The sequence below is a fragment of the Ornithodoros turicata genome, chromosome 1, assembly GCF_037126465.1.
Source record: "Ornithodoros turicata isolate Travis chromosome 1, ASM3712646v1, whole genome shotgun sequence".
NCBI classification, from domain to species: domain Eukaryota; kingdom Metazoa; phylum Arthropoda; class Arachnida; order Ixodida; family Argasidae; genus Ornithodoros; species Ornithodoros turicata.
This window is the reverse complement of record NC_088201.1, coordinates 45,120,472-45,136,810: the sequence shown is the minus strand read 5'-3', so window position 1 is coordinate 45,136,810 and position 16,339 is coordinate 45,120,472. Positions and strand designations below refer to the sequence as shown.

The 16,339-nt window shown below is 44.3% G+C and overlaps 2 protein-coding genes across 5 annotated transcripts in view; both read right to left on the bottom strand.

Annotated features, from left to right (window-relative positions):
* LOC135378140 (uncharacterized) overlaps positions 1-16,339 on the bottom strand; it is a 97,219-nt gene that overhangs the window by 51,102 nt on the left and 29,778 nt on the right. The window lies entirely within an intron of this gene.
* The window catches only part of LOC135378142 ((Lyso)-N-acylphosphatidylethanolamine lipase-like), a 47,023-nt gene that overhangs the window by 30,407 nt on the left and 277 nt on the right, over positions 1-16,339 (bottom strand). The window contains exon 1 of one of the 4 annotated variants that reach the window (XM_064611050.1): positions 5,734-5,953. The exons of 2 other annotated variants lie outside the window; for them this stretch is intronic. The gene's annotated coding sequence lies outside the window, so the exon portion shown is untranslated. Of the gene's footprint in view, positions 1-5,733; positions 5,954-16,339 lie in introns of those variants that run through there. One more of the 4 variants, XM_064611051.1, reaches the window with a different exon arrangement.

Sequence of the window (16,339 nt, the reverse complement as noted above, 5' to 3'; positions counted from 1 at the left end):
TGTCTACAGCACATGATCATGTACGCCCAAGGATATTAACAGAACACTAAAACGTCCATTTTGCCCTGTTGGTATAAAACTCGCACTCTATTAAAAGCGCTAACAACAAACGCGGACAACACCACACAACAGAGAACGCTGTTCGTTGTGTTCGGTGTACAAGCGTTCTGTGTTGTGTTATGTTGTCATGGTTACTGTTTTTAGCGCTTTTAGTAGAGTGCAAGATGTTCACAGAAATTGTTTAATATTGATACAAACTTGAGCTTTAGACTGGCTTTCACTCTGTCTAGTGAACCTAGCTCTGTCACGCTCACAATTCAGTGCTTTCGCATCGCCATTGCAGAGCAGTTAACATGCTCTACAGTATAGCTGAACTTGGAGGCCCTGATACGACGCTTGGATCTGCATATAAAAATAGGCCTTACGAGCGACTAATCATGATTTCATTTTGCTAGTTATGTCAGTTGCATGTTAGCAGTATTCGTTGTTAATCCATTCCTGTATCGTTGCGTCATTGGTGAACACCCAAAAAGATAAAGACTAGCACAGACAACCTGAGAGTCGTGTTCCTTCTGCTTTGAAGCCCAGTTGAGCAGGATCTCAGCTGTGCATCCGATACGCGGGCAGCACAACTGACCGGTAATCGGAGAGATTTTCGCCATTTGCCGTCCCTTCATGTCCGATACGAGTATCTTAACAGTACGTATGCTTTATTCTTTATTTATTCTGGCCACCAAGAGCCACTGGCCTAAGCGGTGGTGGAACAAAATCAATTTAAAATACAGTATAAAAAACACCAAAAGAAAGAAGAACCGCAAAAAAATTGCAGTTAGACAAGATGCATACGAAATTTTAAAAATTATAAAACTTAATTCACTTAAGCACTGAGTCAAGTTGACAGTCAAAGTCAACTGGGTCACCTAAGCATAATACACTTTAATGCCCTCAAGGAGAAAAAGATGTCCAGGTTACCGTCGCTCACCGAATACCTATTGTAGGTGATTTGCATAGGTGCCAACGGATTTCACTTATGGAGCAATATGATATTCTTTCATTGGTTGAGATAAGCGTAACACTAACAGGATGCAAACAAAGACTGTACCAGCGCTGACTGCAGCCTATTAATTTTATTGAAACCAATCATACGACACACGTGCATCAACCTTCAGGATTTGGTTTCATGATACGAATATCAGGCGTTCTATCAGTTAAGGTCCAAGCGATACTCCTCCCCGGTTTTCCAATGAAATTGCTCAAGCAGCACAATGTACTGAAATTTCCGGTGCATGGAGCTGGCTGGCTGGTATGTTATCACTTATCAGTGGTGCCCTTCATTCCGCAAAGCTGTACACACGAAGAAGAAAAAAGGCGGAACGATGGAGAGAAAATTTAAAAAGCATTGCGTTGCTTGAGTTTCCTCCTTGTGATGGTCAAATTAGGGGGAGGACTTTGTGATTTGGACAGAAAGCTTTTGATATGAATAAAAGAGGCCAACGAGTTGTCCTTCGTCTTCATTCAGGTGATCAGGAGATAAATTTCCTTTAACAATATACTGTGAGCTTATCACCTCAAGTTTTTGGTAACCGATCCAATTCTCGGTAGTTGCTTCAGGGCCACATATCCGGCTAAAAGGCACAGGATGTGTACGAAAGAAGGCTGAAAATCTTCTCTGCATCCAGTCTTCCTTAAACTTACTAAACTTGACTTTTAACTTAAACTTTTAACTTAAAAGTTTAACTTAAACTTTTAACTTAAACTTTTAACTTAAACTTTTAACTTAAACTTTTAACTTAAACTTTTAACTTAAACTTTTAACTTAAACTTTTAACTTAAACTTTTAACTTAAACTTTTACTAACAGTACATGAGCCTTGGCAGAATTGTTGGTAGAGCGCGGTAATGTATGCGAGACAAGTGAGCTAAGCCCATTCAACAAGCGCACGAGGTACAATCTTGCGCACGAGGTACAATCTTGCGCACGAGGTACAATCTTGCGCACGAGGTACAATCTTCTGTGTTAGCTGGTATCTTTCATTTTTTTATTTGTAGATTACTGGACGTCGTACCCATACTTTCAGGGCGTCGATGTTCGAAAGTACATATTCAACGGAACGGAGTATCTCGATTGCGATATAGTTTCAGAATACTTAATCGCACGCGTCTTTTGGGTCTCTGCTCGCTTAGCGTAGGAGGCAGTGCACAGATATTCGGAGGAAGGGGGGGGGGCATAACTGGAGCAATCATAGTGGATAATATATTATCACATAGAGAACAGTACAGCGTTGATCAACGTCAACGTGTTTAAACGAATGTACAAAATGGTGATCAGTTATAAGGCTGAACACGATTATAATAATATTTTCGGACCCAAACATTTCGCCCCAAAACTGCGTCAAAATTTCTACACAACTGGTACACGCGCTACGAAAGAGGGACTGTAGGACATCACGCGACCTCGTAATCGTTACGTCGTGCATGGTTAACAATCCAATGCCGACGATTATCCGGATTTTCTTCGTTATTATTAATTGTACCACATGCTGCGCTTACGCAAGATCAACGATGACCTTCGACACCGACGCAGAGACGTGCGTCATTTTTGCCCCTCTCTCCGATCAACCTCCTTCGGACACCGAAAGAAGAGAAAAATATCTGCGCGCACATTGAGGAAGCAGTTTATTTCAATCTCGATCGAGCCAGTAGGCCTTGGGGACCACCTTGGCCCATTCCTGTCTCGCTGCGTTCAACCGCGGGCTTCGGCCTTGAAACAACTCGTGTTTTTTTGCTCGCTACATCCGGATATTGCTCTCGTTTGTTGGGACGAGGAGACACAACGCGCTAAAAAGGGAGTTTTAATTTGATCCGAAGGGTGTTCGCGACAATTGTTCAAAGAAAAAAAAAAAAAAGATAAGCCAATCTCACTATTCCTTTGAAGCGGTTGACATCACGTTGCTAATCTCTGATTCGACAGCCTCTATTATGATATCCTTGTCGTACACTCCTTCCGACGGCGAATTCAGGCGTTGTAGTCTAGAAAAAGTGCCACCGACTCGAGCGTGCATGTTACGCTGGCCGCTCCAATCCAACGTCCGTATACTACGCTTCGTGCGTTACTACGCTCGTCGTAGTCGAGATGTTCAACTCCTTTCCTTTTCTTTTTTTTTTTTTTTTTCGAATAGCAAGCAGACCTCGGTCTGGCTGACCTTCCCTTTCTTTTCTTCTTAATACACATATCCCCCCCCCCCCCCCCCCGGTGCCGGATGTGCTGTCTGGGGTATTTCGTCAGACGCTGTCAGACACATATCGGCACAGTTCCCTTAGAAGTCGGCCCAGGACGCACATTCCCTCCAGAGCGTTAGTCGTGACGTTGCCCACCTCTGTGAGGCCGACAACGTCGAGCTCTTTCAGCACTACCACCACCACCACCAATACGCTCGTTACTACGGCAACCGGTTCCACCACCACCACCATCATCTATACGCTCAATCCACGCCGGCACGCTACACTGCGCTGCACGAAAACGGCCAGCAAATGCCATGATGTGCTACATAAACCGAATTCGTGAAGTGCAATGACCAAGAAATAAAAACAAGGTACTCGCTCATTACAGAAGAAGTCTCGTCACCAACAAAAGTCACGTGCGTGCGAGATGTGATGTGATATGTGATGTGCGAGATGTGCACGAGCATGATTGTTGTTGTTGTATTACATTGCTGTTGTCTTGACACACAGGCAAAAGACCCATTGTATAGAAAGCTGAGCAAGCTTTTGAGACTGCTCGGCGCTGGTAGATAAGATACCGTATAGGTCATAGGGCGGACCAACATGCTGTCGTTGGCTACGGCCTGCGATAAGTAGAGATTTGTATCTAATACGGCGGATGTACATACGCACTTTGTAAACACATTTATCAATGACGATACGGGACAGCTGCGGACAATCATACCTACAAAAAAAAAAGTTTCTGTAGCATGGTAAATGCCTGGCAGCACATTATTTAATGAGGGCGAGCGATAATTGTGCCACTTTATTTTCTAAAAAAATAAAAAGTTACATATAAATATTAGAAAATAATTTTCTTTTTCTTAGACGAAATAATGGGTATCTGGAGAATGCCGATGTCTTACATTGCATCAAAATGTGTTGTCCACAGATACATATAGTTAACATTACCGATTTGGTTTCACGCAAAAACAGGACGTGAACACACAGGACTGTGCACTGCACAGAAGGAGTACATGCTTGATTTGATTTGTAAAAAAAAAAAAAAAAATTGAGATGTTAGTCTCGAGCCACTCGGGACTGGCTACTCCAGGACGCGTTATTCAGAAAAGATGAAAGGGAAACTACACAGCATAGTGGAGTACATGCTTGCATGCCAAAGCATGTATCAATTTTTCGTGGTATCACATGGTGATATTTTTCCGTACTGAAGAGGGAAACTAACCAAATAGTGCGCTTCCGCTGTCTTCGTTACCATTAGCAGTAGACAACTGAATCGAACAGAAAGATAACGTTGAGATGAACTTTGACATTTGCTCTTCTTTGTCTATAGGAAAGGTAGCGACAGGATGTTTGTGAGAAAGATCGACAAAAAGTTAGCGAGATTTCATTGAATTTGAGGTCACGGTAAGCGAGGTTGTAAAGGCATAAGTGAACCCGTATCTCGTGGCACCGACTGGACAAAGGAAAAACGCGAAGGCCAGATGCAATTGTCGTATGCGGTATCTGTGGCGGGTAGCAGATGCCGTTCATGATGCACTTTCCAGCGGTTAAGTTTTTATAACACAAAACTGTTTCAACGCCGATATTTCGAAGAGAGATTAATTGTTCTTGTTGTGGGCCCAGAAGAAAAACAGTCTCCGTTCGAAATATCGGCGGCTCCATTTTCCACCTTTCTATCTTAGTCATACAACAAATTCTGCTCCTGCAACAACGTACAGGTTCCGACAAAAGTTTACGGAACACGCGAGCGGTGTATTTTCTCCTCGGTACGACACCCTAGCGGCAAGCGGAAGCTGGCGAAATCAGGCCAGTTCACTGCTTCAGAGGGGTGGACGACTGCGCTCTTAGCGACACACAGCGGTAGTTTCGGTATGATTACTGTTGCATGTGCACGCGAAGTGAGTTGGATTTTACTGTTGTGGAGCGCGCCGCTATCATCCTGATAACAAGGATGAGTCATGGTGGCAACACTTTACGGTGTATTGCTTTTATTGGAAAGCTATGATATGTAGACAAGAGAAAGAACGATATCTTGTAAACAGTTGCTTTATTATGGACGACGCGTGACGAGCTGATAAACAGTTGACGCTGAATTGATAATTGATTGATTGATAAACAACTGACGTTAGTCACGAGTTGTTGACGAGCACAACAGTTAAATCCAACTCACTTCGCGGGCACATACAACAGTAATCATACCGAAATTACCGCTGTGTGTCGCTAAGAGCGCAGTCGTCCACCCCTCTGAGGCAGTGAACTGGCCTGATTTCGCCAGCTTCCGCTTGCAGCTAGGGTGTCGTACCGAGGAAAAAATACACCGCTCGCGCGTTCCGTAAACTTTTGTCGGGACCTGTACGAGTCGGTACGCAATACACTGACGCAGAAAGAAAGAAGCTGAGTTTTCACCCTCGATCAGCGTGTATTTCCAATTCACGAGGCATTGAAGAAGAAAAAGAAAAAAAGTTGACGGCTTCTTGCCTAGAAAGCAAAAACACAAAAGGGAACGAACCTGGTGTACCTTGAATTAGCAGGGTTTGACTCTTGCTCTCGTTGGCGAGCCGCGTCGGGGTCAGGGGTTCAAGGGTTCGGTTGTTCTATGTCCGTGTAGATCCTAACACTTCTTAATCGTGTTACAAGATTGATGTAACCCTTTCACTGAGGAAGACCGACAGAAACAGTTGCCATGTCTGTCTATCGCTGTATGTGTTTCACTATATGGGCGTATCGGTGTGAATCGCGAGAGAGGGGGAAGGCCAGCCTTGTTTTTCACAATCTGCAGATTGTGAATGGAATGTGCTAACGTATTTGGAAAAGGGAAACGTTTCCCTCTCGAGGATGTCTGTGGCCTGATAAGAGCGGAAAACGGGGCTCCCTCAACTTCCTTGAACATGTTGTGTGAGCGAACAATGGAAACTGAACGGGTTGCGACTTCACTAACAGAAATTTTTGAGTTTGAGTCTTTGAGCGCGTGTTCAGATACACTCGTTTCTGCCTCATAACGGTTCCCTTGATAGAATTACCAAATCGCACTTTTACTCACATCCAACAAGGCTCTTCTGCACGGGAAGACCGAGCAGTGGCCCACGGAGAACTTTTTATTATTTTTTCCGTGAAGAGCTCCGCCTTGTGCTTTTGATAGCTCGTGATCGTGTGCGGAGTTACCTCAGTGAGTGGCCCTATTGAACCCCACTGTCGATTTAACGGAGTTTTCGCCATCGTGAAATTCACACCAGATTGGACATTTCTCTGTTGCTGTTTTGCCCAGCGGGACAATAGGGGGATTTGTTGCCCTTCCAGTCAACAGCTCTAGGATATGATAAGCTGCGTTGGAGACAATAAAAATGATTACATAGAGTGCATCGACGATCGTTGATACGTTCTGTGTACACCGTGTACAACCGCCCCGTTCGCTATGCTCAGGTAACCAGCTAACGAACCAGCAAGACCTGTATGTAGGGCTTCTTGCTTTTCCCGAAAAATGCTGTAAAAGACTCGCCAAATGTCTTATTGCGCATTCGGCATTCTCCGAAAAGTCCGAATGTGTTCCCTTGAGCTGTGAGTCGTATTCCGAATATATCGGTAGCGGTGGAAAGTGTCGGGGAGCGATTCCCTTTACTTGTGTAAAAGGGGTAGAAAAGGGAAATCCGAATCTTGTATGAGGAGATGTAACTAAGTTGCTGTTGTTGTTCTCTGTCGTCAAGCGCGACAATAGGGCTTATTCACATGACGTCACCCGCAAGGGACGCGAACAGCCGCTAACAAATTTGCTGTCATGGTGTAGGTCCTGGTGACCCTGAAAAACCTGACACGCCCTGATCAAGTGTCTGGTCATCGCATTCACCCCCCGTTGATTTAGTATTTCGGACTTCTCGGACTGTGTGAATATTTTTTGCGATATCCCTGTATATTCATATTTTGACGTCAACTGTCTTATGGCAGTGAACGAAAACCGAAACCAAACTTCGCCGGACCTATATACATCATGGCGGCGATCTCGCCTTTTCGAAGCTAGTTTCTTCTAGAGGTGTGACGTTGGATAATATACATTTAAATTAAAAAGTAAAATTGTACAGGTGACGTCCTCTATGCTCTCCCAGATAATGCAGTTATCTTCACTCTGCCGTGAGCTTACCATGCTCGGACGCGACCATAAGCATTAAATTGTCGACATGTCGTGTTGTGTTACGTTACGTTCTGTTGTTGTTGTGCCCAAGCTCAGGCTTCGTCGTCCTAGAGAATGTTCCACAAGCATCCCTACCATACCACACAGTTTATTGTGTAAATATAGAGCCCACGTTCTCGAAACTGCCTGTTGGGAACCGGAAGGAACGTGCTGCCTGATCGGATAACAGCGTGATGTATACCTTCGTGTACTGCAACATATTCTATGTATTTTTATTTATTTATTTTCATTTGGTATTCTCCGCAGTGTAAACACATTTTGAAGCGAGGCGACAGGAGGTGAATACAGACATCGACGTCGCTTCTTCACCTCCTGTCGCCTCGCTTCAAGATATGTATACCAACAGGCCCCATACATCCTGTGTAAACACATTGCGTGAGTTTTTGTTCGTTCGTGTCCTGCTGTTTACTTAGAAAGACAAATCCGTTTTTGTTTTTTTGTATTTGTGATGTGGTAGTATACGCACCCGAATTCAGGCACTTGTTTGAGGGTCCAAATATTACCGCCGAAAATATCCGATTTTTATTTGGGAAACAGGCCGATAAAAATCATCGGAACTTAATTCCGTAAAAAATAAATGCCAAAACCAGGAACTGGCTATGGTCATGGTACATATTGTTCTTGTACGCTTTCAATTGGTTACAAGCAAGGCAAAACGTCACTGTTGCATACAACACTAAAAATTTTATGAGTGCATTGAAAACTTTATGAAAAATAGCCGTGACACGTTTTCCAGCAATAACATGTCACATTAATTTCACGGGCTTCAAGTACGGAGCATCAAAATAATGCGCGCTTACAGGTTAATGTGTGTTTTGCACGAAGTACCGAGTCTCAGAAATGACTAGTTGCGTATGCAAGGAATATTCCAATCAGTCGTGTCGGAAGCGACCGCGAGAGCGAAAGCTATGGCACGGTCCTTTTTATGGCTTGAAAGACGTGTCCCTCGACACATCGTTGAGCACCACCATAACTTCCATGACTGCGTACTGAGAAACTACCAACTCTGCCAAATAGCTAATGAATGCTCAACGTAATGGGCGAGGTGATCCGTGTTCTCGCACACAGGCAATTCTGCTCCGTGCGTCGTAGCAACACATACTACAAAACTCGTGAAGGGTTCGAAGAATGTTATTGCTACCCGCACTGCTCCATTTGCATTTCCAACATGTCCATTCTGTGTGTGATTTCTCAAATAATAAGATCTCATCCTGTTCAGTAAACTGCTGATACAGTGAAGTGACTCGTCCGTTGACATTTGTTTGTTCAGCAACAACAACAAATATAATGATGATGATGAATGGGGATACTTTAAAAGCAATAAAACCCCCGTGCAGTCAAAAGACGAACACAACACACAGGCACAGAACAGCCCAATTTTTAACCATTTTCGATGAATGGGGAAATTCGCCGCGTGAGTTGTGGCCCACTACCCGAATACCGACGGGACTGTACGAGATATAATATGACAACGAGGTGACGATGGATGAGAGACGGTAGTAAAGCTGCATCAGCATCTTCGGTGATACGTATTAAATGTAAAATGAACGAGTTCCCATGATGTTACTGGAGCTGAAAGCTGGCATGTAAAAGGTTGCCAGCAACATGCAGGTAGCCTGTTCCCACGTTAACAGTTGTACAGCTTGGGACAAAAGTTTACGGAACACGGCACTGGCACATTTCTTCATCGGAGCGGCCCCCTGTTAGATATTACGAAGAGATCGAACAAGGAACGGGTGACCGGATATTCTCTTAATCTCTCAGTATGTGTGTTTGCTCCTTTTGGGTGCTAGGGTGTCGTTCCAACAGCGAAATGCGACACCCCCGTGTTCCGTAAACTTTTGTCCCAAGCTGTACTCGATACCAGTATTCCAACGCGAATACATGTTCATCGGCTCATCTCGCCAGTCCCCAGGTTTCACTCCACTGCTCCTCTTTAAGATGAGCCACCTTTCACCACCCATCTGCCCCACCTGTCATGTTGAAGGAGACATTCCGCACGTGCTGCTCCACTGCACCCGTTACCGCCAACACCGTCTTCTCCTGCGGTCGCGCAACGTTCGCCTCAGAATCTCGGACTTTTCGATAGCTACGCTGCTATAGGCCCCACACAGCATAGTGAGGTGACCAAGGCACTTCTTCAGTTCCCGCGGGCCTGTGGCCTTCTTGGTCAACTGTGAACTGTGACCAAGTCCGTGTTTGGTTCCTTGTTTTTTATTTTTTGCTCATTCTTTTTCTTCTTTTTTTGCTGGGAACAGCAAGCCGCCGTAGCGCAGGCTAACCTTTCCCTCTGTTTTTTTTTAAAATAAACATATAACCCCCCCCCCCCCCCCCCCCCCCAGGTTTCAGCGCACGTGGGGTAACGTTCGCGCTTGCACCAGTATGCATGTACCCGACGAAAAAATCCAAACGCGACAGACGCTTGACGTTGGCCCACAGAACTTAGTAAACTGACTGAAAATGACCCGGCCTTGCGCATATTCCATTGATATCCTTCGGTTATTTGGCATCCCGTGCATCCCAACCACGGGCATAATCTAAAACGATACATAATTTGCGCGAAAGATTCGTTTACGAGATGCCACTAGGTTCTCAGTGAGAGGCTCCACTGATCCAACGCAGCTTCGTCTCACTGACAAATTCCGATTAACGTAGAGTCTGTTTTAATCCTGAGGAAGGTCGATTCTACGTGTCCCGATCGACGATGGACAAATCGTCCATCATGTTCTGGTCACATGCTGCAACAATATCATCCGACTTTCCAACAGCCCAAAACGCGCTCATAAAAGTATCAAGGGTAGGTTGAACAGGCGTCGACCGACCCGAATGAACGTCCGTTTTCTATCAAAAGGCTCGCTATATTTCAATGATCCGGCTAAGGTGACGTGTAACAAAGACATATAAAGGACGTCAGGTGGAATTGTCTATTTGTGACAGTTGTCCTTGCTGTGCCCTTGCATTATAAACGTGTCTTTCGCACAATATATGTCCTTCTATCGCGTTGCTACAGGTTATTCTCTTGTGCATAATGTAGTCTTCCAGAACAGCACGTGATAGTTAAAATCTCCGGCAATTCGTTTAATTTCTGCGCCACTTTCATTTGTGAAATTTCATTTATGATTATGATGGTAGATAGAAGAAAAAAAATCAAGAAATACTTATCAGCATCCGCAATAGTTCATGAGAAGCATAATTTATCATGCCCCCAAAACCACTGATGAATGTGGTAAACCTTTGTCGTACAGCAACAGTGCTACCCAGAATTAATCCCTTATGTATACTCTATTTTACAACCTCCTTAATTTGAGAAATAACGGAAACTGGTGTGATTTGCCCAGATAGGTGTGAAGTGGCCAGCATAATGCGAAAACCGCTGCCATCCTTAACTCGTGAGATGTAAAGCTTCGAGGATCATACAACAAAGAATTCATCTCCCGTGGTTATATACAACACATAATCTATAGCCTATAGTGCTCGAAAACTCTTCAAAGATTCGTAACAGTTTCGCCAATTTTAAAGTACGATCCACTGTGTTTGCTGCTACTATATAATCGGAACTTTATACACAAGTATATTGCTGCCGCCTCCTATTCGTCGTAAATGACAACATTACGGAAACCTTGTAGTCATCTTGAAATAACTGCCCAATCATGCCTAACATTCAAGAGCATGCGAATCGATGAACGTCAGCTAATTTCTTATCTACGTTATAGAGTGTAAGACTAAACAGTATATGCGTGCGATACTCCTCAAAAAAGCTCTTGCGCGCAATGTTATTTGAAAAAGACCCGAATCAGCGTATCTTTGTACGATATAAGTTTGCATGTGAAACTAAGCCCGGGAGAAGGCTCTACCAATTGAGCTAAGCTAACACGCTTTCTCAGCGACTTCCAGGGTGCGTCATCTGAAGGAACAATTTAGTCACTCTCTCTCACTCATCCTCCTTTCACTCTTACATCTTCAAAAGTTGCCGTCTGCGTCGATCCCGTCATATGAATGTGTGTATGAGTGAGCAAAAATGTAAGATGTGGGTTCGAGTCCTACAGCTAGCTAACCTTTTCAGTGACTTTCATCTTTCATCGTTAATTTCTTTGGCAAATTGAGGCGTCGTATGTATTTGTCCCTTCTTTGTTGTTCCAGCCTCAGAACATCAGTTCTTTCATGTTCAACAGTTGCCGCCTGCGTTGATCCCGTCGTATGAATGTGTGTATGAGTGAGCAAAAATGTAAGAGTGAAAGGAGGATGAGTGAGAGAGAGTGACTGGTTTCTCCCTTCAGATGACGTACCCTGGAAGTCGCATTATAATATGCTCATTATCCTCCACCGTTGCTCAAACCGAACAATTCGATGACTCGGCTCTTCCAACTTTATGAAGAAAATGATGGCCATAAGGCACATTCAATCGACACCGGTGTAAAAACGTCTGTACAGAGCGCGGTAATGTAGACGGAACACAGAACTTCAGCTCCGGATCTATGCGATGTAGCAGCGACGAATCACTCTGCAATTGTACCCATCGCCGTCTGCACAGTTCCCGGGACAATGACTTTAATGAAGATGTAGCATCTGACTTTGAGTATATCACCGGATGTAGTGTTGAAGATAGGTGTGCTATGTCCGCTAGTTCGTCTGCAGCTTGATTCCCTCCTATACCCACATGTCCAGGAATCCACTGCAGAGTTACTTTGTGGCCGGCGACTCTACATTTGTTGTATTCATGGAGTATTTGGCGAACTGTTGGTGTCATACAGCCATTTCCCAAGAATGAAAGCATGGCTTGGAGTCCGGCTTTTGAATCGCTGTATAGAACCCACTCGGCAGGTGACTGTTGTGCAACTACGTACTGTATTGCCAGCTGGATGGCTACCAATTCTGCTGTTGTTGAAGATGTTTTGTGCGACAGTCGTGCCGTTCCCTCTTCCCTGTGCAGTGGAACCACAAAAGCAGATGCTGAGCCTGATGCCGTCGTCGACCCGTCAGTGAAAATAGCAGTGCTGCTACAGTGACGTTCCATCATAGACAGACAATGCTGTCTCAGCACTGCAGTGGGCAAAGTGGACTTGGGGTGGTGTACTCCAGGCACGGAGATGCAAATCCGCGGTAGCTCTAGAGTCCAAGGGGGACGCTGAGTCGCTCTTGGAGGTTGTGTTTTTGGCAAGCTGCGCTGTTGGCAGTGTATGTCTGTCTGCACTACTAATACTGTTCATTAAAGATATTCGAAGGTATTGGTGTTCTTCTGTATTTCGGGCATACCACCATAGGTTTTTTTTCTTCAATTTTTTGAAGATTTATTTATTCCAATTCAAGTTCCGGTTCAAATACATGTATTTACCTTGCATTAGAAGTGAGGAGGGTGGGGAAAAAGCTGTGCAGAACAGCTTGACAAGCCCCATGCTCCCCACAACTGTTGGCAGCATCAGCGGCATGCAACTTACGTGACATAGAGAGACAAGCAAACCGATCAGTAATTGATACACTAGAAAATGCACAGGTAAACAAACAAACTTAACTGTAACTCATATCAGCACCAGAAAGCACAATTTATATACATATATATACACACGCACTTTATGTGTATACAAACACACCCACACACATACATATATACGTAATTATATATACGCATACACGCGCATATTCACATCGACTCATGGCCATACATACATACATACGGGGTGTCCCAGAAAACGTGTCATTGAATTATAATAAAAAAACTACACCACCTAGAGTCATGCGGTCAATGGCATTTGTTCTTACTGGGTTTTTGCCACCTCCTCATGTGAAGGTCGTGTAACGTAAGTTTAATTAAGTCGGAAATTTGCCTAGTAAAGGTCACTCTTTTACCCCACCAATGTGAAGAGCGTGTCTAATTTAGTCAAATTAATGCTAATTGACAGGGATATTCAGGAGCTATCCCATCGGAAAAAATAGCCGAACGTCATGCTCTACGGAGGTCGCACAGAATAGCGCACGATGAATTTTTCAGCGCAATCTTTGTCAGTCCGACGAAATGAGGTTGGAAACCCAGCCCTCCCCGACGTCGCAGAAAGAGATAAAACAGGCAAGGCTTATCACGTCCGACTTTCGCTGGGATAATGCTTTCCCTCTCCCAATTTTAGGAGCGACTGCGCTCAAAAAGTCATCGCGCGCTATGGTCCGGTGCTCCGAAAAGCATGATATTCGGCTATTTTTTCCGATGGGATAGCTCGTGAATATCGCTGTGAATTATCATGAATTTGAGTGAATTCGGCACACTCTTCATATTGGTGGGGTAAAAAAGTGACCTTTACTTGGCAAGTTTCCGAGTTCAGTTCTCAAATATTTACATAATTAAACTTGGAGTACATGACATTCACATTAGGAGGTGGCAAAAACCTAATAAGAACAAATGCTGTTGACTGCATGATTCTAGGTGGCGTAGTTTTTTTTACTATAATTCAATGACACGTTTTCTGGGACACCCTGTAGATAGTTTACTTTACCATATCACGTAACGTCTTTTTGGGTAGTACGCTTAACTGCTCTGTGGTGAGTTTGAACCGTGCGCTTGGAAGCGTATACCGCGGCACCTGAAGCCCGTAATTTGTTGGAGGTGTGGGGACAAACCAGTGTTCAGTGTGGTGTACGTGTCAATCCGAGTGAAGGGTTGGCCTGCAGTCTCGCGCCTTTACTCAGCCTTGTCTCGTTCCTATAGGAACAGGACCATATATGGATTTCGTATTTGTACGACAGCAAAAGGGGATATTCATACAGTGAAGTGTACTTGATGCCATTGAATTTCTTAAACAATTCGGAAGTATGAGAATTATACGATGAATTTGCTACCGCGCGCAAAACATATTTTTTTGCAATATTACTAGGTTTTTACTAGAATTTTTGGTGCCAGTACCCCAGACTAAATGACAATACCTCATGTGTGACTCGAAAAGACTGTTGTATAATGCCAGCTTTTGTGGAACAGGCAAAAAATGACATTTCCTCAACACACCCAAAACCTTACTTAACCCAAACAAAAGTTTTTTTTTTTTTTAAGAAGTGCTTTCACGATACTTTCGTGTTGTGCTGATAGATATCGTGCAAAATATTTAACTGAAGTGGCAGCCAATCCCTGGATTTTGTATCCAGTGGTTCGGCTACCACGAAGTCACCATCAGAAGCTTCCCGTTTTTGTTCTGCCGAGCACCGAAGCCATGGAGGGGGGGGGGGGGATATGTTTCAAAGTGCTGATTACGTTTTGTCATGTCTCACATTAACCCTCAATCATCTTTATCTTCATCGCGCACCACCTCAGCCGCCGCAAACATGTGGCTGCTCATGCACACGTCACACTAAACAGGATTAGGGTTGGGGATCCCTGGCCACTTTTACAGTCCCGGGATGTCGGGATTTTTTCCGGCTAATCCCGGGATTGATGTATAACCAATACAGCACGAATACACAACTTTTGTTTAGTAACTCTGATAATTCCTGTGTGCGTTTTGTGTGTGTCTCTTCGGCGTTCCGTCATTGCGTGTTAATAAAAAAATTCGCTTTTAATATGCGACAATATGCGACTTTTTCCAAAAACTGATAAGGCATGTTTTATGTTCCCCTCAAATAGAAGGGCTTGTTTTTATTCGCAGTCGTCACGCATAGCGCCCACCGATTTATTGCATGGGTGTACCTCGAAATAAAGTGATCGAAATCCCCTTTGCAAAATAAACTACTGTAAATAAATGTTATCTGACTATAAAATGCACAGTCGCGCGCGGAAAACTGCCAACGGTGAACTTAGACTAACCTGGACATACGAATGCAAACACCGAACTTGGACTGACCTAATAATAAACTAACCAACGTGCTGTTCCGTCGTGTCCGCCTTGGCTTTCGTCCGCTAAAACGACTTGGACAGACGTCGAAGACCCGTGAATTTGAGTGGTTAAATGGTGATGTCGTGTTCTCCTTGTTTCGAGAACGTGAATATCGAGATCGGGGATTTCACAATCGGGAATATCGAGGTCCTCCCCAATGCAGATACCCCTAAAACAATGAACAACGGAGGGACATCCGGCGCGTGTGTCACAGGCGTCTACAACGGATGCCTACTTACCGGCACCCCCCTAAGGAATGAAATAAGGCGCATACACGCTCTTGGACTGCTTCAGAGGCACATTCAAAATGCGTGCTACAATTTAACTAACTCGTAATTGTTACGATGTTCTGTGCCGTGACTGCGCCAACAATACAACCAACAACAACAACATAGATGAATGGATGATGATGATGTGGGATGTTTCCCTGCGTTGGGTGCAGGACCCTACCCCATTCCAGCGCCAACAATAGGTTTGCAGTATTCACCGCAAATCCCGAAATCCCGGGATTTTTTCGAAAAAGTCCCGAGATTTCGGGGCGTGAAAAACAGACGGGATATCCCGGATAGGAGCACGTGGTTCGTCTTTGTGTTTTTCTAAAAAGGTACCAAGCTCTGTTGAACAAGATTTTAAAGATGATATCTACATGTCAACTACAAGTCAAAAACAACTCTAATCTCACAATAAGTCGGCGCCTCCGCACTGTTTATCTAATTTATTACTTCGATAAAGTACTACACTACTTTCTAGATAGCGGAGCTACCACACAATGAAAACAGCACAGAACTGCTTCTACTTCTCCGCAAAAAAAAAAAAGACGAAAGAAAAAAAGAATACACCTATCAATAGTCACTGTTGTGTGCGTGTGTGCGCGCGCGCAATGAAGACTTCACCGCATTTAGTTACGCAACGAGAATATGAAACACGAGGCACATAAGGGCTCCCAAAACTGATTTGTGGCTCCCACAGAATCCCGTTTTTGGTACGGGACGGGACGGGACGGGACGGGACGATGTCGACGTAAGTGACGAATACTTCGATGCCGCTGTCCTCCTCTGCCCTTTCCTTCACCAAACCGTACC